This window comes from Lissotriton helveticus, chromosome 8, assembly GCF_964261635.1.
Source record: "Lissotriton helveticus chromosome 8, aLisHel1.1, whole genome shotgun sequence".
Taxonomy (NCBI): Eukaryota; Metazoa; Chordata; class Amphibia; order Caudata; family Salamandridae; genus Lissotriton; species Lissotriton helveticus.
The window spans coordinates 1,543,032,711-1,543,059,070 of record NC_136069.1 but is presented as its reverse complement, the minus strand read 5'-3'; the positions used below and the strand labels follow the sequence as shown (position 1 = coordinate 1,543,059,070).

The window sequence follows — 26,360 nt, the reverse complement described above, 5'->3', positions numbered from 1 at the left end:
TTTCTAATGATCCATTCAAGAGATGTTTCCACTATGAAATGAAGAGCAAGGGGAAAGAGCACAAATGATAGAGCCAGTGAGTGAGATGGGGTGTTGAGGAAGGAGAGAATGAAACAAAGACAGAGTGAGAGAACGGCAGGTAGGCATAGAAGAGGAGACTAGAAGTGAAGGTGACTTGCTTTTCCCTGCTCTTGACCTCACACCCATCTCAAACCAATCACAAACATACCTTCTATGCAACGTTGGTATGCAGAACTTCACTCCTCAGCCAGTGAGGGTGAGTCCCAAGCCAGGGGCTAGAGAGCAAAAGAATGGATGTGCTCAGACGTTCCTTGCTAGGGACAGTTGATCTGAAACAAGGCCTGCTCTCTTGTTTCCAGCAAGGATCTAGAAATTCTGCATGAATCTGCAAGGCACATTGACAGCATAAATTTGCATAAACTGCCCCACCTTCTGCCTTCCTACTTCCTGAGCAGTAGTTGTTTGTGTATAAAGAGAGAGGTCGCAGGCAAGATAATTTTGTGAGTAGGATACAGAACCCTAAATAGCTGGTGAGAGTTATAAGTTATTCTAAAAGCATAAAAACAGTACACCTGTGAAATGAAATGCTTTCATATGTGATCTTCTGTGTATATTGTCCTGTGCAAAAAGTTGCACCTTGTGTTTGAAGGTTGAAATTATTTCAAGCTTGCATGGACGCAGAAATTTATGAGTGACTTTTATACATTTCTTAGGACTCTTCGCTGTCAGGATGGCCGAGTGGTCTAAGGTGCTGTGTTTAGGCTGCAGTCTCCTCTGGAGGCGTGGGTTCGAATCCCACTTCTGAAATGACTTTTGGAGATATAATCTTCTTCATCAGGATAACATCTGATGGAAGTTGCATCTGTTCGTCTTCACCTGGGACGTTATTCCGTCCTCGTCTAGTCAAGAGAGCTTGGGTTTCTCATATATTTCTGTTGTACAAAGTCTTGCTGATAAAGTGCAATCCTTACCAAATGAGCTTAGGACCCATGTAAGAGCTCATCTAGAAGAGTCATGCTCTTGTATTCCCTTGCCAGACAGGCCATGCAAATTTGGAAGAATGCCAAGCACCTGGTAGACAGCTGTACTCCAGCACACTTACAGCAATGTCCTCAGGGCTGTGATCAGGGGCTGCTTAGATTTGCGTATTCCACCCTATGTTGTGACATTGAGCTCCCTTGTTGAATTTGCTTTAGTCAGCCAAGATGTGGCTGTTGACTCAATTTCAAAGCAGCTTTGGGCCGTTCAAGTGGCTGGTGAATAGCACTTTCTCTTTGTACGCTTTAAAGGTCTAAAGAGTTCTTCATAGGTACTGCTCTGTATGGATTGTTCAAAGATCTGTTGGAAATGCTTATAATGGGATAAATAAATTGAGGGCATGCCTTTTTGGTACCAAACTTGCATGGCTGTCTGGCTTGTGGAAGGTGCTGGAAATGCAAGTCAAGATGGCCGAGTGGTCTAAGGCGCTGCATTCAGGTCGCAGTCTCTTCTGGAGGCGTGGGTTCAAATCCCACTTCTGACAAACCTGTGTTTAATCTTCTTTTTTCTTGAGGGAGAAAATCAGATCATTTCCCTCACATGGGCTTATATGGTTGTCTTTTTGGAAAAGTGCAGTGAGTTTTTTTCTTTCTATAGCCACTTATGGCCTAAGATGTGTGTTTTTTTTGTTCACACTATCTTTCTCGCTATGTAGATGAACAAGCAACATGTGGTCAGGATGGCCGAGTGGTCTAAGGCGCTGTGTTAAGGCCGCAGTCTCTCCTGGAGGCGTGGGTTCGAATCCCACTTCTGACAAAACTTTAAGTCCATTTTGTCTCTGCGTTCCTTCAGAATCTCAGCTAAAAATTGGCAGTGCATAAAATATCTGAATAAGTACCAAACTTCAGTTTCAACTGCAAATGAATTTGCCCAATTCTGTCTTCAAGCTCTTATATTATTCTTCTAGCACTAGTGGTGTTTTATGTGTTTTTTGGGGGGTGCCTAAAAAATCCCTTTTATTGAAGAAATGGCTTACATTCAGTCTTGTGATATTTTTGGTTTCCAATAAGTAGATTTTTAATTTTATGTAACCTCATTTTCTAATGATCCATTCAAGAGATGTTTCCACTATGAAATGAAGAGCAAGGGTAAAGAGCACAAATGATAGAGCGAGTGAGTGAGTGAGATGGGGTGTTGAGGAAGGAGAGAATGAAACAAAGACAGAGTGAGTGAACGGCAGGTAGGCATAGAAGAGGAGACTAGAAGTGAAAGTGACTTGTTTTTCCCTGCTCTTGACCTCCCACCCATCTCAAACCAATCACAAACATACCTTCTATGCAACGTTGGTATGCAGAACTTCACTCCTCAGCCAGTGAGGGTGAGTCCCAAGCCAGGGGCTAGAGAGCAAAAGAATGGATGTGCTCAGACGTTCCTTGCTAGGGACAGTTGATCTGAAACAAGGCCTGCTCTCTTGTTTCCAGCAAGGATCTAGAAATTCTGCATGAATGTGCAAGGCACATTGACAGCATAAATTTGCATAAACTGCCCCACCTTCTGCCTTCCTACTTCCTGAGCAGTAGTTGTTTGTGTATAGAGAGAAAGGTCGCAGGCAAGGTAATTTTGTGAGTAGGATACAGAACCCTAAAAAGCTGGTGAGAGGTATAAGTTATTCTAAAAGCATAAAAACAGTACACCTGTGAAATGAAATGCTTTCATATGTGATCTTCTGTGTTTATTGTCCTGTGCAAAAAGTTGCACCTTGTGTTTGAAGGTTGAAATTATTTCAAGCTTGCATGGACGCAGAAATTTCTGAGTGACTTTTATACATTTCTTAGGACTCTTCACTGTCAGGATGGCCGAGTGGTCTAAGGCGCTGTGTTTAGGCCGCAGTCTCCTCTGGAGGCATGGGTTCAAATCCCACTTCTGAAATGACTTTTGGAGATATAATCTTCTTCATCAGGATAACATCTGATGGAAGTTGCTTCTGTTCGTCTTCACCTGGGACGTTATTCTGTCCTCGTCTAGTCAAGAGAGCTTGGGTTTCTCATATATTTCTGTTGTACAAAGTCTTGCTGATAAAGTGCAATCCTTACCAAATGAGCTTATGACCCATGTAAGAGCTCATCTAGAAGAGTCATTCTCTTGTATTCCCTGGCCAGACAGGCCATACAAATTTGGAAGAATGCCAAGCACCTGGTAGACAGCTGGACTCCAGCACACTTACAGCAATTTCCTCAGGGCAGTGATCAGGGGCTGCTTAGATTTGCGAATTCCACCCTATGTTGTGACATTGAGATCCCTTGTTGAATTTGCTTTAGTCAGCCAAGATGTGGCTATTGACTCAATTTCAAAGCAGCTTTGGGCCGTTCAAGTGGCTGGTGAATAGCACTTTATCTTTGTACTCATAAAAGGTCTAAAGAGTTCTTCATAGGTACTGCTCTGTATGGATTGTTCAAAGATCTGTTGGAAATGCTTATAATGGGATAAATAAATTGAGGGCATGCCTTTTCGGTACCCCACTTGCATGGCTGTCTGGCTTGTGGAAGGTGCTGCAAACGCAAGTCAGGATGGCCGAGTGGTCTAAGGCGCTGCGGTCAGGTCGCAGTCTCTTCTGGAGGCGTGGGTTCAAATCCCACTTCTGACAAACCTGTGTTTAATCTTCTTTTTTCTTGAGGGAGAAAATCAGATCATTTCCCTCACGTGGGCTTATATGGTTGTCTTTTTGGAAAACTGCAGTGAGTTTTTTTCTTGCTATAGCCACTCATGGCCTAAGATGTGTGTTTTTTTTGTTCACACTATCTTTCTCACTATGTAGATGAACAAGCAACATGTGGTCATGACGGCCGAGTGGTCTAAGGCGCTGCGTTAAGGCCGCAGTCTCTCCTGGAGGCGTGGGTTCGAATCCCACTTCTGACAAAACTTTAAGTCCATTTTGTCTCTGCGTTCCTTCAGAATCTCAGCTAAAAATTGGCAGTGCATATAATATCTGAATAAGTACCAAACTTCAGTTTCAACTGCAAATGAATTTGCCCAATTCTGTCCTCAAGCTCGTATAATATTCTTCTAGCACTAGTGGTGTTTTATGTGTTTTTTGGGGGGTGCCTAAAAAATCCCTTTTATTGAAGAAATGGCTTACATTCAGTTTTGTGATATTTTTGGTTTCCAATAAGTAGATTTTTAATTTTATGTAACCTCATTTTCTAATGATCCATTCAAGAGATGTTTCCACTATGAAATGAAGAGCAAGGGGAAAGAGCACAAATGATAGAGCCAGTGAGTGAGATGGGGTGTTGAGGAAGGAGAGAATGAAACAAAGACAGAGTGAGAGAACGGCAGGTAGGCATAGAAGAGGAGACTAGAAGTGAAGGTGACTTGCTTTTCCCTGCTCTTGACCTCACACCCATCTCAAACCAATCACAAACATACCTTCTATGCAACGTTGGTATGCAGAACTTCACTCCTCAGCCAGTGAGGGTGAGTCCCAAGCCAGGGGCTAGAGAGCAAAAGAATGGATGTGCTCAGACGTTCCTTGCTAGGGACAGTTGATCTGAAACAAGGCCTGCTCTCTTGTTTCCAGCAAGGATCTAGAAATTCTGCATGAATCTGCAAGGCACATTGACAGCATAAATTTGCATAAACTGCCCCACCTTCTGCCTTCCTACTTCCTGAGCAGTAGTTGTTTGTGTATAAAGAGAGAGGTCGCAGGCAAGATAATTTTGTGAGTAGGATACAGAACCCTAAATAGCTGGTGAGAGTTATAAGTTATTCTAAAAGCATAAAAACAGTACACCTGTGAAATGAAATGCTTTCATATGTGATCTTCTGTGTATATTGTCCTGTGCAAAAAGTTGCACCTTGTGTTTGAAGGTTGAAATTATTTCAAGCTTGCATGGACGCAGAAATTTATGAGTGACTTTTATACATTTCTTAGGACTCTTCACTGTCAGGATGGCCGAGTGGTCTAAGGTGCTGTGTTTAGGCTGCAGTCTCCTCTGGAGGCGTGGGTTCGAATCCCACTTCTGAAATGACTTTTGGAGATATAATCTTCCTCATCAGGATAACATCTGATGGAAGTTGCATCTGTTCGTCTTCACCTGGGACGTTATTCCGTCCTCGTCTAGTCAAGAGAGCTTGGGTTTCTCATATATTTCTGTTGTACAAAGTCTTGCTGATAAAGTGCAATCCTTACCAAATGAGCTTAGGACCCATGTAAGAGCTCATCTAGAAGAGTCATGCTCTTGTATTCCCTTGCCAGACAGGCCATGCAAATTTGGAAGAATGCCAAGCACCTGGTAGACAGCTGTACTCCAGCACACTTACAGCAATGTCCTCAGGGCTGTGATCAGGGGCTGCTTAGATTTGCGTATTCCACCCTATGTTGTGACATTGAGCTCCCTTGTTGAATTTGCTTTAGTCAGCCAAGATGTGGCTGTTGACTCAATTTCAAAGCAGCTTTGGGCCGTTCAAGTGGCTGGTGAATAGCACTTTCTCTTTGTACGCTTTAAAGGTCTAAAGAGTTCTTCATAGGTACTGCTCTGTATGGATTGTTCAAAGATCTGTTGGAAATGCTTATAATGGGATAAATAAATTGAGGGCATGCCTTTTCGGTACCAAACTTGCATGGCTGTCTGGCTTGTGGAAGGTGCTGCAAATGCAAGTCAGGATGGCCGAGTGGTCTAAGGCGCTGCGTTCAGGTCGCAGTCTCTTCTGGAGGCGTGGGTTCAAATCCCACTTCTGACAAACCTGTGTTTAATCTTCTTTTTTCTTGAGGGAGAAAATCAGATCATTTCCCTCACATGGGCTTATATGGTTGTCTTTTTGGAAAAGTGCAGTGAGTTTTTTTCTTGCTATAGCCACTTATGGCCTAAGATGTGTGTTTTTTTTGTTCACACTATCTTTCTCACTATGTAGATGGACAAGCAACATGTGGTCAGGATGGCCGAGTGGTCTAAGCCGCTGCGTTAAGGCCGCAGTCTCTCCTGGAGGCATGGGTTCGAATCCCACTTCTGACAAAACTTTAAGTCCATTTTGTCTCTGCGTTCCTTCAGAATCTCAGCTAAAAATTGGCAGTGCATAAAATATCTGAATAAGTACCAAACTTCAGTTTCAACTGCAAATGAATTTGCCCAATTCTGTCTTCAAGCTCTTATAATATTCTTCTAGAACTAGTGGTGTTTTATGTGTTTTTTGGGGGGTGCCTAAAAAATCCCTTTTATTGAAGAAATGGCTTACATTCAGTCTTGTGATATTTTTGGTTTCCAATAAGTAGATTTTTAATTTTATGTAACCTCATTTTCTAATGATCCATTCAAGAGATGTTTCCACTATGAAATGAAGAGCAAGGGGAAAGAGCACAAATGATAGAGCCAGTGAGTGAGATGGGGTGTTGAGGAAGGAGAGAATGAAACAAAGACAGAGTGAGTGAACGGCAGGTAGGCATAGAAGAGGAGACTAGAAGTGAAGGTGACTTGCTTTTCCCTGCTCTTGACCTCCCACCCATCTCAAACCAATCACAAACATACCTTCTATGCAACGTTGGTATGCAGAACTTCACTCCTCAGCCAGTGAGGGTGAGTCCCAAGCCAGGGGCTAGAGAGCAAAAGAATGGATGTGCTCGGACGTTCCTTGCTAGGGACAGTTGATCTGAAACAAGGCCTGCTCTCTTGTTTCCAGCAAGGATCTAGAAATTCTGCATGAATGTGCAAGGCACATTGACAGCATAAATTTGCATAAACTGCCCCACCTTCTGCCTTCCTACTTCCTGAGCAGTAGTTGTTTGTGTATAGAGAGAAAGGTCGCAGGCAAGGTAATTTTGTGAGTAGGATACAGAACCCTAAATAGCTGGTGAGAGGTATAAGTTATTCTAAAAGCATAAAAACAGTATACCTGTGAAATGAAATGCTTTCATATGTGATCTTCTGTGTTTATTGTCCTGTGCAAAAATTGCACCTTGTGTTTGAAGGTTGAAATTATTTCAAGCTTGCATGGACGCAGAAATTTCTGAGTGACTTTTATACATTTCTTAGGACTCTTCACTGTCAGGATGGCCGAGTGGTCTAAGGCGCTGTGTTTAGGCCGCAGTCTCCTCTGGAGGCGTGGGTTCGAATCCCACTTCTGAAATGACTTTTGGAGATATAATCTTCTTCATCAGGATAACATCTGATGGAAGTTGCTTCTGTTCGTCTTCACCTGGGACGTTATTCTGTCCTCGTCTAGTCAAGAGAGCTTGGGTTTCTCATATATTTCTGTTGTACAAAGTCTTGCTGATAAAGTGCAATCCTTACCAAATGAGCTTATGACCCATGTAAGAGCTCATCTAGAAGAGTCATTCTCTTGTATTCCCTGGCCAGACAGGCAATACAAATTTGGAAGAATGCCAAGCACCTGGTAGACAGCTGGACTCCAGCACACTTACAGCAATTTCCTCAGGGCAGTGATCAGGGGCTGCTTAGATTTGCGAATTCCACCCTATGTTGTGACATTGAGATCCCTTGTTGAATTTGCTTTAGTCAGCCAAGATGTGGCTATTGACTCAATTTCAAAGCAGCTTTGGGCCGTTCAAGTGGCTGGTGAATAGCACTTTCTCTTTGTACTCATTAAAGGTCTAAAGAGTTCTTCATAGGTACTGCTCTGTATGGATTGTTCAAAGATCTGTTGGAAATGCTTATAATGGGATAAATAAATTGAGGGCATGCCTTTTCGGTACCCCACTTGCATGGCTGTCTGGCTTGTGGAAGGTGCTGCAAATGCAAGTCAGGATGGCCGAGTGGTCTAAGACGCTGCGTTCAGGTAGCAGTCTCTTCTGGAGGCGTGGGTTCAAATCCCACTTCTGACAAACCTGTGTTTAATCTTCTTTTTTCTTGAGTCAGAAAATCAGATCATTTCCCTCACATGGGCTTATATGGTTGTCTTTTTGGAAAAGTGCAGTGAGTTTTTTTCTTGCTATAGCCACTCATGGCCTAAGATGTGTGTTTTTTGTTGTTCACACTATCTTTCTCACTATGTAGATGGACAAGCAACATGTGGTCAGGATGGTCGAGTGGTCTAAGGCGCTGCGTTAAGGCCGCAGTCTCTCCTGGAAGCGCAGGTTCGAATCCCACTTCTGACAAAACTTTAAGTCCATTTTGTCTCTGCGTTCCTTCAGAATCTCAGCTAAAAATTGGCAGTGCATATAATATCTGAATAAGTACCAAACTTCAGGCCTTCTGTGGGGAACTTGATCGTGCCCTCTGCTGGGGCACTGACGTCGCAGTTGGGGGCCTGAGGGGACCACTTTCTCGACCCCAGACTGGGACGCGGGGGCCGATCCGCGACAGCAGAACCTCGCCCTCGCTGCCTACCCCCTGGGATTCGGCTCGGCGACGCGGGTGCGACATGGGCAAGCCCAGAGGCCCCAAGGGGGATGGACCCCCGACTACGGACACGCCCGAGGACCCCGTGCAACCTGCAACGGACCTACAGCAAATGCAGGACAGGATCCTGGAGGCCATAGCCGCCACGAAAGACGCCCTGCACCACGATATAGCGCAAGTGTCGGAGGGACTGGGACTCCTGCGAGCTGACCACGCGAAGCTGTCGGACAGGGTCAAGGAGGCAGAGACCACCCTGAAGGACCTGGTGCCGGCGCAGAAGTCGATGGATGGGAAACTCGCGGACGCGCTCGACCGGATTCAAGCACTGGAGAGGAGGGCTGAGGACGCTGAAAATCGCAGCCGGCGGAACAACGTGCGCCTCGTGGGCCTTCCGGAAAAAACAGAAATGACGGACATGGTGAGCTACCTACAGGAATGGCTGCAATCCGTGGTGGCCCCGGACGGACTATCCCCTTTCTTCACACTAGAGAGGGCGCACCGGGTGCCGTCGAGGCCCCCGAAGCCGGGACTCCCGCCGCGCCCAGTGGTCATAAAACTGCTCCACTACAAAGACAGGGACTTGCTGTTGCAGCCGGCGAGGGAGATGGGCCCATTCCAGGTCGACAACAGCAAGGCGACACTGTTCCCGGACTACACATTCGAAACCCAAAGACAGCGCGCCTCTTTCCTTTCTCTGAAAAAGGAGCTCAGAGCGGAAGGTATACAGTACTCGCTGCTATTCCCGGCCAGACTCCGAGTGGTGGTGGACGAGAACACCCTGTTCTTCCCGACGTCTTCGGAGGCTTGGGCCTGGTGGGACACCTACAAAGCTGGCACGGATGGGGCCCGGTTTCGGGCCGAGGAGGAGCGCCAAGGACAATCACTTCGACGTTCGAGACGCCACAGAGGGCGCGGACGGGGCTTGAAGGGGCCGACGAACTTTCAAACGGCGGATGAACGGAAAGCGGCGCTGCAAGCGGTGAAAGAAGTATCGGGAACGGCGATGACCCACTCGGAGAAAGGAACGGGCTCGGAGGACCAGGGCACGGGCTCGGACACTGATCTGTCTGAACTGGGAGGAGCCAGAGGCCCGAAGGTCACGCCACAGACATCGGGGGAAATCATAGAGGGCTGAACCCCTTGACAAGGTACCGGGTGGGGCAGAGGGGGCTTGCTGCGATTTCTAACGCCCTTGGAGCAGAAGTTTATGTGACTGAAATGATGTGGGACTTGCTGTGTGTGAATGGGCGGGGGGTCAGGACACAGCACTTGGTAGACCCGGAAGCTTGTTTGCGCACCCCGAGGCCCATAAGGCCAACGTAGTGTTGACTGCGTATTAGCCGCTAAGTGAGCACGTTGCTCAACTGTTTGGATGGGAACGATTTTTTTGAAGTTAGATCCTATTCTGAGGAGGGTGGGCCTGGAGAGGTTGGGGTGACTCTGGGGACGATTTTGGGATGGGAAGTTAGGGGCTACTTGGGGAGGGGTGGGGGCGGGGTCGAGTCAGTGATCAGGATGCTACATACCAGAGATTCTCCTTTTCTCCAACGGGACAATGGCTAATGTGGGGATGTTGAAATGTGTGTCCTGGAATGTGCGGGGATTACACACAATGGCGAAGAGACACAAGGTCCATTCATACCTGGTTCGTAGAGGGGGTGCATATAGCGTTCCTACAGGAGACCCATTTAACCAAAAAAGAGGGTGTTGCGCTCCAGCGCAGGTGGAGAGGTCATTTGTTCTACACTGTGTATTCTGCGTTTGCTAGGGGAGTGCTCATTTGGGTTAGGGCGGGAATCCCCCTTCAGGTGACTAGGCATATGGTGGACCCAAATGGGAGATATGTGGCTGTTGAAGGGCTACTGAGAGGCCGACACATAGTGCTCTGTAGCATTTACGCACCAAACACGGAACAAGCGACATTCTTTACAGGTCTCTCCAGGGGGCTTGCCAGTTATTTTACAGGTCCGGTGCTGATGGGAGGGGACTACAATACTGTAGAGGATGTTACACTAGATAGATCACACCCGCCACTCCACACCTCCCCTGTACACCGCTTGGTGAGATGCAGAACTGACTGGCAGAGCACATGGGCCCTGACTGACTGTTGGCGCTCACAGCACCCCACTGAGCGAGATTACTCATTCTACTCTAGTATACACGACCTCCACGTGCGCCTCGATTCCTTCCTGTGCTCCCCCCGGTGCTTGCCGCGGTGGCCCGAACGGAATATCTGGCACGTACATTATCCGACCACAACCCACTCCTCCTGACGCTGGACTGGGTGACTGAACCTCCTAAAGTCCCGACATGGCAGTTGCGGCCCGACACGCTGGATGATCCGCCATTCCGAGCTGAACTAGAGGAGCGAATTGCCCAGTATTTTGCGGAGAACGAGGGCACGGCTTCCTCCAGGGCTGTAGAGTGGGATGCGTTTAAGATAGTGGTGAGGGGACACTGCATCGGGAAATATGCGGGAGTGCGCAAAACGCTGATAGATGACTTAGACAAGGCTGAGCGCACTCTTCGAGAAGTAGAACTAGATCGACTGAATCGTCCTGATTTGCAGGAGAAAATGAGTGGAGCGTGGGAAGCGGTAGCAGTGGAGATGGAACGCCTCCGTAGTTTCGATTATAAGGCATACCTGACGAGGACCCTAGCTGAAGGGGACAAAACAGGGACACTCCTGGCCTGGTTGGCGAACCCCAATAGGAGCAGCCAGCCAGTCTTGGCCTTGCGGGGCAGTGGGACTCACACCCTTACGGCACAATCAGAAATACTGGACTGTTTCAGGTCATACTATGAGAAATTATATAGAGCGGAGCTGAGTGATCATACTGAAGCGTTGGACGCTTTTCTGAGTGACCTGCAGCTACCGCGCCTAGAGCAGGAACAAGCAGATGCTCTAGGGGGCCCAATCGCCCTGACTGAAATAAGGGGGGCAGTGAAACGAATGGCGCGTAATAAAACACCGGGGATTGACGGGTTGCCCATCGAGTTCTACGGGAGATACTTAGATCAACTAGCCCCGAGACTCCAAACGATATATAACGAGGCCAAGGAAGTAGGCAGACTCCCCCGATCGATGAGCGAAGCCATAATGGTCCCCTTGTTAAAGCCTCGTAGGGAGAGCACAGACCCGGCGTCCTACAGATCACTGTCTATGCTTACAACTGACTACAAAATACTGAGCACAGTGCTGGCCACCAGGCTACTAACTCATATGCAAGATCTGATCCATAAAGACCAATCTGGTTTTATCCCCACGAGGAACACTTCACACAACATTCGCAGGTTGCTTAGATTGGTGGACGCTCCACCATCTGAGGCGCGATCCCCCCTGGTATTGGCGATCGACATTGAAAAGGCCTTTGACAGCCTTGAATGGCACTATCTGTACACGATAATGCACAACTTCGGTCTAGGGGAGGGATACATACAATGGACGAAGGTGCTCTACTCCTCGGCGAGAGCGAGAGTAAGAGTAGGATCATTGGTGTCAGACCAATACGAGATACATCGAGGTACCAGACAGGGGTGTGCATTGTCCCCACTGCTGTTTGCGCTCGCGATGGAACCGCTTGCGGCTCAGGCTCGGAAGGGGGCATGTTACGCCGGGCTGGCTCACGGGGGTGAACTCCATTTTATCTCCTTATACGCAGACGACCTCCTCCTCTTTCTGGACAACGCCGAAGAGGCGGTAGAGGGCGCTGAGAGTCTACTGGAGCATTTCGGCAATATGTCGGGTCTGCGGGTGAACTGGTCGAAAACCTGTCTCTTCCCACTACGGAGGGGGGAGGAATGCCCTCCACTCCGCCAGAATCTGCGTTGGGAACCCCAATGCCTGAGCTACCTCGGAGTGCACATCTACCATGGCCCGAAGGACCTCCTCGACGGTAACATAGGCCGCTGTATCCGCTCCCTGAGGAGTTGTATGTCCTTCTGGGCCACTCTGCCGCTCTCAACGGCAGGCCGAGTTGCTCTTTTGAAAATGGTCGCTCTGCCGCGCCTCCTATATTTCTTCCGATCCCTCCCGGTATGGATACCCGGCGCGGTTTTCTAACAGTTGAGGTCAGCGGTGGTGTCCTTCTTATGGGGTGCGGGCAGACGCAGAGTGGCTTTAACGACGCTGACCCGTCCTAAGGACGAGGGGGGCCTCGCGGTTCCGGACTTTGAGCTCTATTATTTAGCAGCTCAGTTACAATTCTTCATGCAGGAAGTAGCGAGAGTGTACCGCGGCCCAGAGCAGGGGAGGGAGTTCGGCACACTCCGCCATGTCCTGGCATATGTCACTCTTCAGCAGAAACTGCTTCTGCAAGAGCTCTCCCTGGAGGAGCGGACCCTTCGCCAGTGCTGGAACAGATCGCAGAGGCGAGTCGGAACTGGGCACCCGTATGCTCCGGAAATTCCACTGATTCAGAAAAGGGGGGTGGTGATGAACAGAGTGCCTGAATTAAGCAGACCACTCTTACCCAGTCCAAAGATCAGGGCTTGATCCATCACCGTTTTTTAGCTCACTGCACCATCCCAGCTCAGAACTTGGCTATATGCAAATTAGTCTGTTCCTGTCCCAGTGCATGATGGGAACAGGGCAAACCAAACTACCAAGCCAATTCTTGTACTGGGAAGGAAACAAGCTTCCGGGGACCGGTTTCTGCCATTTCAGGCGTCGTCGGCCCGGCTTGCTTGAATCCTGATGGTGCAATGAGCAAGGGACTCACATCTGAGTATACCCTTCCACGCTTATGGTGGACAAAATGATTCAGAAAAGGGGGGTGGTGATGAACAGAGTGCCTGAATTAAGCAGACCACTCTTACCCAGTCCAAAGATCAGGGCTTGATCCATCACCGTTTTTTAGCTCACTGCACCATCCCAGCTCAGAACTTGGCTATATGCAAATTAGTCTGTTCCTGTCCCAGTGCATGATGAGAACAGGGCAAACCAAACTACCAAGCCAATTCTTGTACTGGGAAGGAAACAAGCTTCCGGGGACCGGTTTCTGCCATTTCAGGCGTCGTCGGCCCGGCTTGCTTGAATCCTGATGGTGCAATGAGCAAGGGACTCACATCTGAGTATACCCTTCCACGCTTATGGTGGACAAAATGATTCAGAAAAGGGGGGTGGTGATGAACAGAGTGCCTGAATTAAGCAGACCACTCTTACCCAGTCCAAAGATCAGGGCTTGATCCATCACCGTTTTTTAGCTCACTGCACCATCCCAGCTCAGAACTTGGCTATATGCAAATTAGTCTGTTCCTGTCCCAGTGCATGATGGGAACAGGGCAAACCAAACTACCAAGCCAATTCTTGTACTGGGAAGGAAACAAGCTTCCGGGGACCGGTTTCTGCCATTTCAGGCGTCGTCGGCCCGGCTTGCTTGAATCCTGATGGTGCAATGAGCAAGGGACTCACATCTGAGTATACCCTTCCACGCTTATGGTGGACAAAATGATTCAGAAAAGGGGGGTGGTGATGAACAGAGTGCCTGAATTAAGCAGACCACTCTTACCCAGTCCAAAGATCAGGGCTTGATCCATCACCGTTTTTTAGCTCACCGCACCATCCCAGCTCAGAACTTGGCTATATGCAAATTAGTCTGTTCCTGTCCCAGTGCATGATGGGAACAGGGCAAACCAAACTACCAAGCCAATTCTTGTACTGGGAAGGAAACAAGCTTCCGGGGACCGGTTTCTGCCATTTCAGGCGTCGTCGGCCCGGCTTGCTTGAATCCTGATGGTGCAATAAGCAAGGGACTCACATCTGAGTATACCCTTCCACGCTTATGGTGGACAAAATGATTCAGAAAAGGGGGGTGGTGATGAACAGAGTGCCTGAATTAAGCAGACCACTCTTACCCAGTCCAAAGATCAGGGCTTGATCCATCACCGTTTTTTAGCTCACTGCACCATCCCAGCTCAGAACTTGGCTATATGCAAATTAGTCTGTTCCTGTCCCAGTGCATGATGGGAACAGGGCAAACCAAACTACCAAGCCAATTCTTGTACTGGGAAGGAAACAAGCTCCGGGGACCGGTTTCTGCCATTTCAGGCGTCGTCGGCCCGGCTTGCTTGAATCCTGATGGTGCAATGAGCAAGGGACTCACATCTGAGTATACCCTTCCACGCTTATGGTGGACAAAATGATTCAGAAAAGGGGGGTGGTGATGAACAGAGTGCCTGAATTAAGCAGACCACTCTTACCCAGTCCAAAGATCAGGGCTTGATCCATCACCGTTTTTTAGCTCACTGCACCATCCCAGCTCAGAACTTGGCTATATGCAAATTAGTCTGTTCCTGTCCCAGTGCATGATGGGAACAGGGCAAACCAAACTACCAAGCCAATTCTTGTACTGGGAAGGAAACAAGCTTCCGGGGACCGGTTTCTGCCATTTCAGGCGTCGTCGGCCCGGCTTGCTTGAATCCTGATGGTGCAATGAGCAAGGGACTCACATCTGAGTATACCCTTCCACGCTTATGGTGGACAAAATGATTCAGAAAAGGGGGGTGGTGATGAACAGAGTGCCTGAATTAAGCAGACCACTCTTACCCAGTCCAAAGATCAGGGCTTGATCCATCACCGTTTTTTAGCTCACTGCACCATCCCAGCTCAGAACTTGGCTATATGCAAATTAGTCTGTTCCTGTCCCAGTGCATGATGGGAACAGGGCAAACCAAACTACCAAGCCAATTCTTGTACTGGGAAGGAAACAAGCTTCCGGGGACCGGTTTCTGCCATTTCAGGCGTCGTCGGCCCGGCTTGCTTGAATCCTGATGGTGCAATGAGCAAGGGACTCACATCTGAGTATACCCTTCCACGCTTATGGTGGACAAAATGATTCAGAAAAGGGGGGTGGTGATGAACAGAGTGCCTGAATTAAGCAGACCACTCTTACCCAGTCCAAAGATCAGGGCTTGATCCATCACCGTTTTTTAGCTCACTGCACCATCCCAGCTCAGAACTTGGCTATATGCAAATTAGTCTGTTCCTGTCCCAGTGCATGATGGGAACAGGGCAAACCAAACTACCAAGCCAATTCTTGTACTGGGAAGGAAACAAGCTTCCGGGGACCGGTTTCTGCCATTTCAGGCGTCGTCGGCCCGGCTTGCTTGAATCCTGATGGTGCAATGAGCAAGGGACTCACATCTGAGTATACCCTTCCACGCTTATGGTGGACAAAATGATTCAGAAAAGGGGGGTGGTGATGAACAGAGTGCCTGAATTAAGCAGACCACTCTTACCCAGTCCAAAGATCAGGGCTTGATCCATCACCGTTTTTTAGCTCACTGCACCATCCCAGCTCAGAACTTGGCTATATGCAAATTAGTCTGTTCCTGTCCCAGTGCATGATGGGAACAGGGCAAACCAAACTACCAAGCCAATTCTTGTACTGGGAAGGAAACAAGCTTCCGGGGACCGGTTTCTGCCATTTCAGGCGTCGTCGGCCCGGCTTGCTTGAATCCTGATGGTGCAATGAGCAAGGGACTCACATCTGAGTATACCCTTCCACGCTTATGGTGGACAAAATGATTCAGAAAAGGGGGGTGGTGATGAACAGAGTGCCTGAATTAAGCAGACCACTCTTACCCAGTCCAAAGATCAGGGCTTGATCCATCACCGTTTTTTAGCTCACTGCACCATCCCAGCTCAAAAATTCCACTGGGCATGGTGACGGCACTCCCGCATGGCGGCGATTGGTCGAGACTGCACCTTTGGGAAGAGGCGGGATTACAGATGGTAGGTGACCTCTACGAGGATGGGGAGTTATCCCCATACCAGACTCTGCAAGAACGGTATGATCTCCCGAGGGGGGACTACCTACTGCATGCAGCGGTGTTGAGAGCCATACAGGCGCACTGGGGTGGGGGCCTGATAGAACCTGCTACATCACTAGCGTGCCAGTATACCATGATGGCGGCGGGAACGTTTAAAGCTGTTACGTGCCTTTATCGCAGAATGCACACGGACGCCCTACTACCGCTCACGTCCCTTAAAAACAAATGGGAAGCTGACCTGCTCTTAGATATCCCAGACACTACATGGACACAATTAGTACGGAGAGTCAAGAAAGGCACTAGGAATGCGCGCATCCAATTGATACACCTATATGTTCTCCATCGCGCGTACCTCACACCATGCAAAATCGCAGAGTACTTTCATGTAGCAGATGCAGCATGCCCCAGATGTAATCTTGTGGGGGCTGACCTGGTCCACACGTTACGGGGTTGCCCGGGGTTGCAGGTTTATTGGACGGAAATCGAAGAGACCCTGAACACAGTCACTGACAGAAACTTACGATATGATAGTGCAGTGTCCATCTTACATTGGTTCCCCCACACGAAGAAGACCAAGCTGACGAGTAAATTTATAGATATGGGACTACTCATAGCGAAGAGGGAGCTGACTAGGGGGTGGAAATCGAAAGTAGCGCCGACACATAGAAGATGGATGAATGAATTCCTGAAGTGGGCGACTGCGGAGAGCACGATACGTTACTAGATGGCCCGCAGTAGTTCAAATGACAAGGCGCAGGAGGCTGCAATGTTGTGGGAAAAACTGGTGCAGGCACTGAGAGACAGTTTGGTAGAGGGGGATGAGGAAGAAGAGTCCCTAGACGAGACACCTCGAACAGGGTCGATCATGCCCACGGCAATTTCGCCAGATGCACACAGACAATAAGAAGCATTGACTCCGTTTTTCCCACGATTTGGGCCTTATGATTGCACCGATCACTGACGCAGACACAGGGAGGGGTGGATAGGGGGAGGGGGGGGGGTCTTTGTTCAGGGTTCCCGGGGTGGGTTACACACATCACGATCAAACCAGTAGTGCGATAACACTTTACACGCATAAAAGCAGAGTAAGAAGTTCCTGCAGAGCTAACAGTAAGATCGGGCTCGGCCCGCAGAGTGTACAATACAGCGAATTGACGCCGCCCTGCCTCCGGGATGTGGGCTAAATGGCTGTGTCTAATATAACTGGGAAACGAATGTTGAACTGTAACACTGCACTGTATGATGCTCACTATGTCGTGGTATGTTTTATCTATCCCTGCAATAAAAATTGTTTTACAAAAAAAAAAAATAAGTACCAAACTTCAGTTTCAACTGCAAATGAATTTGCCCAATTCTGTCTTCAAGCTCGTATAATATTCTTCTAGCACTAGTGGTGTTTTATGTGTTTTTTGGGGGGTGCCTAAAAAATCCCTTTTATTGAAGAAATGGCTTACATTCAGTCTTGTGATATTTTTGGTTTCCAATAAGTAGATTTTTAATTTTATGTAACCTCATTTTCTAATGATCCATTCAAGAGATGTTTCCACTATGAAATGAAGAGCAAGGGGAAAGAGCACAAATGATAGAGCGAGTGAGTGAGATGGGGTGTTGAGGAAGGAGAGAATGAAACAAAGACAGAGTGAGTGAACGGCAGGTAGGCATAGAAGAGGAGAGGAGACTAGAAGTGAAGGTGACTTGCTTTTCCCTGCTCTTGACCTCCCACCCATCTCAAACCAATCACAAACATACCTTCTATGCAACGTTGGTATGCAGAACTTCACTCCTCAGCCAGTGAGGGTGAGTCCCAAGCCAGGGGCTAGAGAGCAAAAGAATGGATGTGCTCAGACGTTCCTTGCTAGGGACAGTTGATCTGAAACAAGGCCTGCTCTCTTGTTTCCAGCAAGGATCTAGAAATTCTGCATGAATCTGCAAGGCACATTGACAGCATGAATTTGCATAACCTGCCCCACCTTCTGCCTTCCTACTTCCTGAGCAGTAGTTGTTTTTGTATAGAGAGAGAGGTCGCAGGCAAGGTAATTTTGTGAGTAGGATACAGAACCCTAAATAGCTGGTGAGAGGTATAAGTTATTCTAAAAGCATAAAAACAGTACACCTGTGAAATGAAATGCTTTCATATGGGATCTTCTGTGTTTATTGTCCTGTGCAAAAGTTGCACCTTGTGTTTGAAGGTTGAAATTATTTCAAGCTTGCATGGACGCAGAAATTTCTAAGTGACTTTTATACATTTCTTAGGCCTCTTCACTGTCAGGATGGTCGAGTGGTCTAAGGCTCTGTGTTTAGGCCGCAGTCTCCTCTGGAGGCGTGGGTTTGAATCCCACTTCTGAAATGACTTTTGGAGATATAATCTTCTTCATCAGGATAACATCTGATGGAAGTTGCTTCTGTTCGTCTTCACCTGGGACATTATTCCGTCCTCGTCTAGTCAAGAGAGCTTGGGTTTCTCATATATTTCTGTTGTACAAAGTCTTGCTGATAAAGTGCAATCCTTACCAAATGAGCTTAGGACCCATGTAAGAGCTCATCTAGAAGAGTCATGCTCTTGTATTCCCTGGCCAGACAGGCCATGCAAATTTGGAAGAATGCCAAGCACCTGGTAGACAGCTGTACTCCAGCACACTTACAGCAATGTCCTCAGGGCTGTGATCAGGGGCTGCTTAGATTTGCGTATTCCACCCTATGTTGTGACATTGAGCTCCCTTGTTGAATTTGCTTTAGTCAGCCAAGATGTGGCTGTTGACTCAATTTCAAAGCAGCTTTGGGCCGTTGCTGGTGAATAGCACTTTCTCTTTGTACGCTTTAAAGGTCTAAAGAGTTCTTCATAGGTACTGCTCTGTATGGATTGTTCAAAGATCTGTTGGAAATGCTTATAATGGGATAAATAAATTGAGGGCATGCCTTTTCGGTACCAAACTTGCATGGCTGTCTGGCTTGTGGAAGGTGCTGCAAATGCACTTCAGGATGGCCGAGTGGTCTAAGGTGCTGCGTTCAGGTCGCAGTCTCTTCTGGAGGCATGGGTTCAAATCCCACTTCTGACAAACCTCTGCTTAATCTTTTTTCTTGAGGGAGAAAATCAGATCATTTCCCTCACATGGGCTTATATGGTTGTCTTTTTGGAAAAGTGCAGTGAGTTTTTTTCTTGCTATAGCCACTTATGGCCTAAGATGTGTGTTTTTTTTGTTCACACTATCTTTCTCACTATGTAGATGGACAAGCAACATGTGGTCAGGATGGCCGAGTGGTCTAAGGCGCTGCGTTAAGGCGCAGTCTCTCCTGGAGGTGTGGGTTCGAATCCCACTTCTGACAAAACTTTAAGTCCATTTTGTCTCTGCGTTCCTTCAGAATCTCAGCTAAAAATTGGCAGTGCATATAATATCTGAATAAGTACCAAACTTCAGTTTCAACTGCAAATGAATTTGCCCAATTCTGTCTTCAAGCTCGTATAATATTCTTCTAGCACTAGTGGTGTTTTATGTGTTTTTTGGGGGGGTGCCTAAAAAAATCCCTTTTATTGAAGAAATGGCTTACATTCAGTCTTGTGATATTTTTGGTTTCCAATAAGTAGATTTTTAATTTTATGTAACCTCATTTTCTAATGCTCCATTCAAGAGATGTTTCCACTATGAAATGAAGAGCAAGGGGAAAGAGCACAAATGATAGAGCGAGTGAGTGAGATGGGGTGTTGAGGAAGGAGAGAATGAAACAAAGACAGAGTGAGTGAACGGCAGGTAGGCATAGAAGAGGAGACTAGAAGTGAAGGTGACTTGCTTTTCCCTGCTCTTGACCTCCCACCCATCTCAAACCAATCACAAACATACCTTCTATGCAACGTTGGTATGCAGAACTTCACTCCTCAGCCAGTGAGGGTGAGTCCCAAGCCAGGGGCTAGAGAGCAAAAGAATGGATGTGCTCAGACGTTCCTTGCTAGGGACAGTTGATCTGAAACAAGGCCTGCTCTCTTGTTTCCAGCAAGGATCTAGAAATTCTGCATGAATCTGCAAGGCACATTGACAGCATAAATTTGCATATACTGCCCCACCTTCTGCCTTCCTACTTCCTGAGCAGTAGTTGTTTGTGTATAAAGAGAGAGGTCGCAGGCAAGGTAATTTTGTGAGTAGGATACAGAACCCTAAATAGCTGGTGAGAGGTATAAGTTATTCTAAAAGCATAAAAACAGTACACCTGTGAAATGAAATGCTTTCATATGTGATCTTCTGTGTTTATTGTCCTGTGCAAAAAGTTGCACCTTGCGTTTGAAGGTTGAAATTATTTCAAGCTTGCATGGACGCAGAGATTTCTGCGTGATTTTTATACATTTCTTAGGACTCTTTACTGTCAGGATGGCCGAGTGGTCTAAGGTTCTGTGTTTAGGCCACAGTCTCCTCTGGAGACGTGGGTTCGAATCCCACTTCTGACATGACTTTTGGAGATATAATCTTCTTCATCAGGATAACATCTGATGGAAGTTGCATCTGTTCGTCTTCACCTGGGACGTTATTCGGTCCTCGTCTATTCAAGAAAGCTTGGGTTTCTCATATATTTCTGTTGTACAAAGTCTTGCTGATAAAGTGCAATCCTTACCAAATGAGCTTAGGACCCATGTAAGAGCTCATCTAGAAGAGTCATGCTCTTGTATTAACTGGCCAGACAGGCCATGCAAATTTGGAAGAATGCCAAGCCCCTGGTAGACAGGTGTACTCCAGCACACTTACAGCAATGTCCTCAGGGCTGTGATCAGGGGCTGCTTAGATTTGCGTATTCCACCCTATGTTGTGACATTGAGCTCCCTTGTTGAATTTGCTTTAGTCAGCCAAGATGTGGCTGTTGACTCAATTTCAAAGCAGCTTTGGGCCGTTCAAGTGGCTGGTGAATAGCACTTACTCTTTGTACGCTTTAAAGGTCTAAACTTTGTAGATGGACAAGCAACATGTGATCAGGATGGCCGAGTGGTCTAAGGCGCTGCGTTAAGGCCGCAGTCTCTCCTGGAGGCGTGGGTTCGAATCCCACTTCTGACAAAACTTTAAGTCCATTTTGTCTCTGCGTTCCTTCAGAATCTCAGCTAAAAATTGGCAGTGCATATAATATCTGAATAAGTACCAAACTTCAGTTTCAACTGCAAATGAATTTGCCCAATTCTGTCTTCAAGCTCTTATAATATTCTTCTAGCACTAGTGGTGTTTTATGTGTTTTTTGGGGGGTGCCTAAAAAATCCCTTTTATTGAAGAAATGGCTTACATTCAGTCTTGTGATATTTTTGGTTTCCAATAAGTAGATTTTTAATTTTATGTAACCTCATTTTCTAATGATCCATTCAAGAGATGTTTCCACTATGAAATGAAGAGCAAGGGGAAAGAGCACAAATGATAGAGTGAGTGAGTGAGATGGGGTGTTGAGGAAGGAGAGAATGAAACAAAGACAGAGTGAGTGAACGGCAGGTAGGCATAGAAGAGAAGACTAGAAGTGAAAGTGACTTGCTTTTCCCTGCTCTTGACCTCCCACCCATCTCAAACCAATCACAAACATACCTTCTATGGAACGTTGGTATGCAGAACTTCACTCCTCAGCCAGTGAGGGTGAGTCCCAAGCCAGGGGCTAGAGAGCAAAAGAATGGATGTGCTCAGACGTTCCTTGCTAGGGACAGTTGATCTGAAACAAGGCCTGCTCTCTTGTTTCCAGCAAGGATCTAGAAATTCTGCATGAATGTGCAAGGCACATTGACAGCATGAATTTGCATAAACTGCCCCACCTTCTGCCTTCCTACTTCCTGAGCAGTAGTTGTTTGTGTATAGAGAGAAAGGTCGCAGGCAAGGTAATTTTGTGAGTAGGATACAGAACCCTAAATAGCTGGTGAGAGGTATAAGTTATTCTAAAAACATAAAAACAGTACACCTGTGAAATTAAATGCTTTCATATGTGATCTTCTGTGTTTATTGTCCTGTGCAAAAAGTTGCACCTTGTGTTTGAAGGTTGAAATTATTTCAAGCTTGCATGGACGCAGAAATTTCTGAGTGACTTTTATACATTTCTTAGGACTCTTCACTGTCAGGATGGCCGAGTGGTCTAAGGCGCTGTGTTTAGGCTGCAGTCTCCTCTGGAGGCGTGGGTTCGAATCCCACTTCTGAAATGACTTTTGGAGATATAATCTTCTTCATCAGGATAACATCTGATGGAAGTTGCTTCTGTTCGTCTTCACCTGGGACGTTATTCTGTCCTCGTCTAGTCAAGAGAGCTTGGGTTTCTCATATATTTCTGTTGTACAAAGTCTTGCTGATAAAGTGCAATCCTTACCAAATGAGCTTATGACCCATGTAAGAGCTCATCTAGAAGAGTCATTCTCTTGTATTAACTGGCCAGACAGGCCATACAAATTTGGAAGAATGCCAAGCACCTGGTAGACAGCTGGACTCCAGCACACTTACAGCAATTTCCTCAGGGCAGTGATCAGGGGCTGCTTAGATTTGCGAATTCCACCCTATGTTGTGACATTGAGATCCCTTGTTGAATTTGCTTTAGTCAGCCAAGATGTGGCTATTGACTCAATTTCAAAGCAGCTTTGGGCCGTTCAAGTGGCTGGTGAATAGCACTTTCTCTTTGTACTCATTAAAGGTCTAAAGAGTTCTTCATAGGTACTGCTCTGTATGGATTGTTCAAAGATCTGTTGGAAATGCTTATAATGGGATAAATAAATTGAGGGCATGCCTTTTCGGTACCCCACTTGCATGGCTGTCTGGCTTGTGGAAGGTGCTGCAAATGCAAGTCAGGATGGCCGAGTGGTCTAAGGCGCTGCGTACAGGTTGCAGTCTCTTCTGGAGGCGTGGGTTCAAATCCCACTTCTGACAAAACTGTGTTTAATCTTCTTTTTTCTTGAGGGAGAAAATCAGATCATTTCCCTCACATGGGCTTATATGGTTGTCTTTTTGGAAAAGCGCAGTGAGTTTTTTTCTTGCTATAGCCACTCATGGCCTAAGATGTGTGTTTTTTTTGTTCACACTATCTTTCTCACTATGTAGATGAGCAAGCAACATGTGGTCAGGATGGCCGAGTGGTCTAAGGTGCTGCGTTAAGGCCGCAGTCTCTCCTGGAGGCGTGGGTTCGAATCCCACTTCTGACAAAACTTTAAGTCCATTTTGTCTCTGCGTTCCTTCAGAATCTCAGCTAAAAATTGGCAGTGCATGTAATATCTGAATAAGTACCAAACTTCAGTTTCAACTGCAAATGAATTTGCCCAATTCTGTCTTCAAGCTCGTATAATATTCTTCTAGCACTAGTGGTGTTTTATGTGTTTTTTGGGGGGTGCCTAAAAATCCCTTTTATTGAAGAAATGGCTTACATTCAGTCTTGTGATATTTTTGGTTTCCAATAAGTAGATTTTTAATTTTATGTAACCTCATTTTCTAATGATCCATTCAAGAGATGTTTCCACTATGAAATGAAGAGCAAGGGGAAAGAGCACAAATGATAGAGCCAGTGAGTGAGATGGGGTGTTGAGGAAGGAGAGAATGAAACAAAGACAGAGTGAGTGAACGGCAGGTAGGCATAGAAGAGGAGACTAGAAGTGAAGGTGACTTGCTTTTCCCTGCTCTTGACCTCCCACCCATCTCAAACCAATCACAAACATACCTTCTATGCAACGTTGGTATGCAGAACTTCACTCCTCAGCCAGTGAGGGTGAGTCCCAAGCCAGGGGCTAGAGAGCAAAAGAATGGATGTGCTCAGACGTTCCTTGCTAGGGACAGTTGATCTGAAACAAGGCCTGCTCTCTTGTTTCCAGCAAGGATCTAGAAATTCTGCATGAATCTGCAAGGCACATTGACAGCATAAATTTGCATAAACTGCCCCACCTTCTGCCTTCCTACTTCCTGAGCAGTAGTTGTTTGTGTATAAAGAGAGAGGTCGCAGGCAAGATAATTTTGTGAGTAGGATACAGAACCCTAAATAGCTGGTGAGAGGTATAAGTTATTCTAAAAGCATAAAAACAGTACACCTGTGAAATGAAATGCTTTCATATGCGATCTTCTGTGTTTATTGTCCTGTGCAAAAAGTTGCACCTTGTGTTTGAAGGTTGAAATTATTTCAAGCTTGCATGGACGCAGAAATTTATGAGTGACTTTTATACATTTCTTAGGACTCTTCACTGTCAGGATGGCCGAGTGGTCTAAGGCGCTGTGTTTAGGCCGCAGTCTCCTCTGGAGGCGTGGGTTCGAATCCCACTTCTGAAATGACTTTTGGAGATATAATCTTCTTCATCAGGATAACATCTGATGGAAGTTGCTTCTGTTCGTCTTCACCTGGGACGTTATTCTGTCCTCGTCTAGTCAAGAGAGCTTGGGTTTCTCATATATTTCTGTTGTACAAAGTCTTGCTGATAAAGTGCAATCCTTACCAAATGAGCTTATGACCCATGTAAGAGCTCATCTAGAAGAGTCATTCTCTTGTATTCCCTGGCCAGACAGGCCATACAAATTTGGAAGAATGCCAAGCACCTGGTAGACAGCTGGACTCCAGCACACTTACAGCAATTTCCTCAGGGCAGTGATCAGGGGCTGCTTAGATTTGCGAATTCCACCCTATGTTGTGACATTGAGATCCCTTGTTGAATTTGCTTTAGTCAGCCAAGATGTGGCTATTGACTCAATTTCAAAGCAGCTTTGGGCCGTTCAAGTGGCTGGTGAATAGCACTTTCTCTTTGTACTCATTAAAGGTCTAAAGAGTTCTTCATAGGTACTGCTCTGTATGGATTGTTCAAAGATCTGTTGGAAATGCTTATAATGGGATAAATAAATTGAGGGCATGCCTTTTCGGTACCCCACTTGCATGGCTGTCTGGCTTGTGGAAAGTACTGCAAATGCAAGTCAGGATGGCCGAGTGGTCTAAGGCGCTGCATTCAGGTCGCAGTTTCTTCTGGAGGCGTGGGTTCAAATCCCACTTCTGACAAACCTGTGTTTAATCTTCTTTTTTCTTGAGGGAGAAAATCAGATCATTTCCCTCACATGGGCTTATATGGTTGTCTTTTTGGAAAAGTGCAGTGAGTTTTTTTCTTGCTATAGCCACTCATGGCCTAATATGTGTGTTTTTTTTGTTCACACTATCTTTCTCACTATGTAGATGAACAAGCAACATGTGGTCAGGATGGCCGAGTGGTCTAAGGCGCTGTGTTAAGGCCGCAGTCTCTCCTTGAGGCGTGGGTTCGAATCCCACTTCTGACAAAACTTTAAGTCCATTTTGTCTCTGCGTTCCTTCAGAATCTCAGCTAAAAATTGGCAGTGCATATAATATCTGAATAAGTACCAAACTTCAGTTTCAACTGCAAATGAATTTGCCCAATTCTGTCTTCAAGCGCGTATAATATTCTTCTAGCACTAGTGGTGTTTTATGTGTTTTTTGGGGGGTGCCTAAAAAATCCCTTTTATTGAAGAAATGGCTTACATTCAGTCTTGTGATATTTTTGGTTTCCAATAAGTAGATTTTAAATTTTATGTAACCTCATTTTCTAATGATCCATTTAAGAGATGTTTCCACTATGAAATGAAGAGCAAGGGGTAAGAGCACAAATGATAGAGCCAGTGAGTGAGATGGGGTGTTGAGGAAGGAGAGAATGAAACAAAGACAGAGTGAGTGAACAGCAGGTAGGCATAGAAGAGGAGACTAGAAGTGAAGGTGACTTGCTTTTCCCTGCTGTTGACCTCCCACCCATCTCAAACCAATCACAAACATACCTTCTATGCAACGTTGGTATGCAGAACTTCACTCCTCAGCCAGTGAGGGTGAGTCCCAAGCCAGGGGCTAGAGAGCAAAAGAATGGATGTGCTCAGACGTTCCTTGCTAGGGACAGTTGATCTGAAACAAGGCCTGCTCTCTTGTTTCCAGCAAGGATCTAGGAATTCTGCATGAATCTGCAAGGCACATTGACAGCATAAATTTGCATAAACTGCCCCACCTTCTGCCTTCCTACTTCCTGAGCAGTAGTTGTTTGTGTATAAAGAGAGAGGTCGCAGGCAAGATAATTTTGTGAGTAGGATACAGAAACCTAAATAGCTGGTGAGAGGTATAAGTTATTCTAAAAGCATAAAAACAGTACACCTGTGAAATGAAATGCTTTCATATGTGATCTTCTGTGTTTATTGTCCTGTGCAAAAAGTTGCACCTTGTGTTTGAAGGTTGAAATTATTTCAAGCTTGCATGGACGCAGAAATTTATGAGTGACTTTTATACATTTCT

At 46.4% G+C, this 26,360-nt stretch overlaps 13 non-coding genes across 13 annotated transcripts; all 13 read left to right on the top strand.

The window, feature by feature from the left end:
• The first annotated feature begins 745 nt into the window (after window positions 1-745).
• Window positions 746-828, top strand: TRNAL-UAG (transfer RNA leucine (anticodon UAG)). The gene has a single exon. It is a non-coding gene; the product is annotated as a tRNA-Leu (tRNA).
• A 904-nt stretch (window positions 829-1,732) lies between these two features.
• On the top strand, window positions 1,733-1,815 carry TRNAL-AAG (transfer RNA leucine (anticodon AAG)). The gene has a single exon. It is a non-coding gene; the product is annotated as a tRNA-Leu (tRNA).
• Window positions 1,816-2,845: 1,030 nt separating this feature from the next.
• On the top strand, window positions 2,846-2,928 carry TRNAL-UAG (transfer RNA leucine (anticodon UAG)). Its single transcript has one exon. It is a non-coding gene; the product is annotated as a tRNA-Leu (tRNA).
• A 632-nt stretch (window positions 2,929-3,560) lies between these two features.
• Window positions 3,561-3,643, top strand: TRNAL-CAG (transfer RNA leucine (anticodon CAG)). Its single transcript has one exon. It is a non-coding gene; the product is annotated as a tRNA-Leu (tRNA).
• Window positions 3,644-4,941: 1,298 nt separating this feature from the next.
• TRNAL-UAG (transfer RNA leucine (anticodon UAG)) lies at window positions 4,942-5,024 on the top strand. The gene has a single exon. It is a non-coding gene; the product is annotated as a tRNA-Leu (tRNA).
• A 632-nt stretch (window positions 5,025-5,656) lies between these two features.
• On the top strand, window positions 5,657-5,739 carry TRNAL-CAG (transfer RNA leucine (anticodon CAG)). Its single transcript has one exon. It is a non-coding gene; the product is annotated as a tRNA-Leu (tRNA).
• A 1,297-nt stretch (window positions 5,740-7,036) lies between these two features.
• On the top strand, window positions 7,037-7,119 carry TRNAL-UAG (transfer RNA leucine (anticodon UAG)). The gene has a single exon. It is a non-coding gene; the product is annotated as a tRNA-Leu (tRNA).
• A 13,357-nt stretch (window positions 7,120-20,476) lies between these two features.
• Window positions 20,477-20,559, top strand: TRNAL-UAG (transfer RNA leucine (anticodon UAG)). The gene has a single exon. It is a non-coding gene; the product is annotated as a tRNA-Leu (tRNA).
• Window positions 20,560-21,074: 515 nt separating this feature from the next.
• On the top strand, window positions 21,075-21,157 carry TRNAL-AAG (transfer RNA leucine (anticodon AAG)). The gene has a single exon. It is a non-coding gene; the product is annotated as a tRNA-Leu (tRNA).
• Window positions 21,158-22,183: 1,026 nt separating this feature from the next.
• TRNAL-UAG (transfer RNA leucine (anticodon UAG)) lies at window positions 22,184-22,266 on the top strand. The gene has a single exon. It is a non-coding gene; the product is annotated as a tRNA-Leu (tRNA).
• Window positions 22,267-23,170: 904 nt separating this feature from the next.
• On the top strand, window positions 23,171-23,253 carry TRNAL-AAG (transfer RNA leucine (anticodon AAG)). The gene has a single exon. It is a non-coding gene; the product is annotated as a tRNA-Leu (tRNA).
• Window positions 23,254-24,278: 1,025 nt separating this feature from the next.
• TRNAL-UAG (transfer RNA leucine (anticodon UAG)) lies at window positions 24,279-24,361 on the top strand. Its single transcript has one exon. It is a non-coding gene; the product is annotated as a tRNA-Leu (tRNA).
• Window positions 24,362-25,265: 904 nt separating this feature from the next.
• TRNAL-AAG (transfer RNA leucine (anticodon AAG)) lies at window positions 25,266-25,348 on the top strand. Its single transcript has one exon. It is a non-coding gene; the product is annotated as a tRNA-Leu (tRNA).
• Window positions 25,349-26,360: the final 1,012 nt, after the last annotated feature.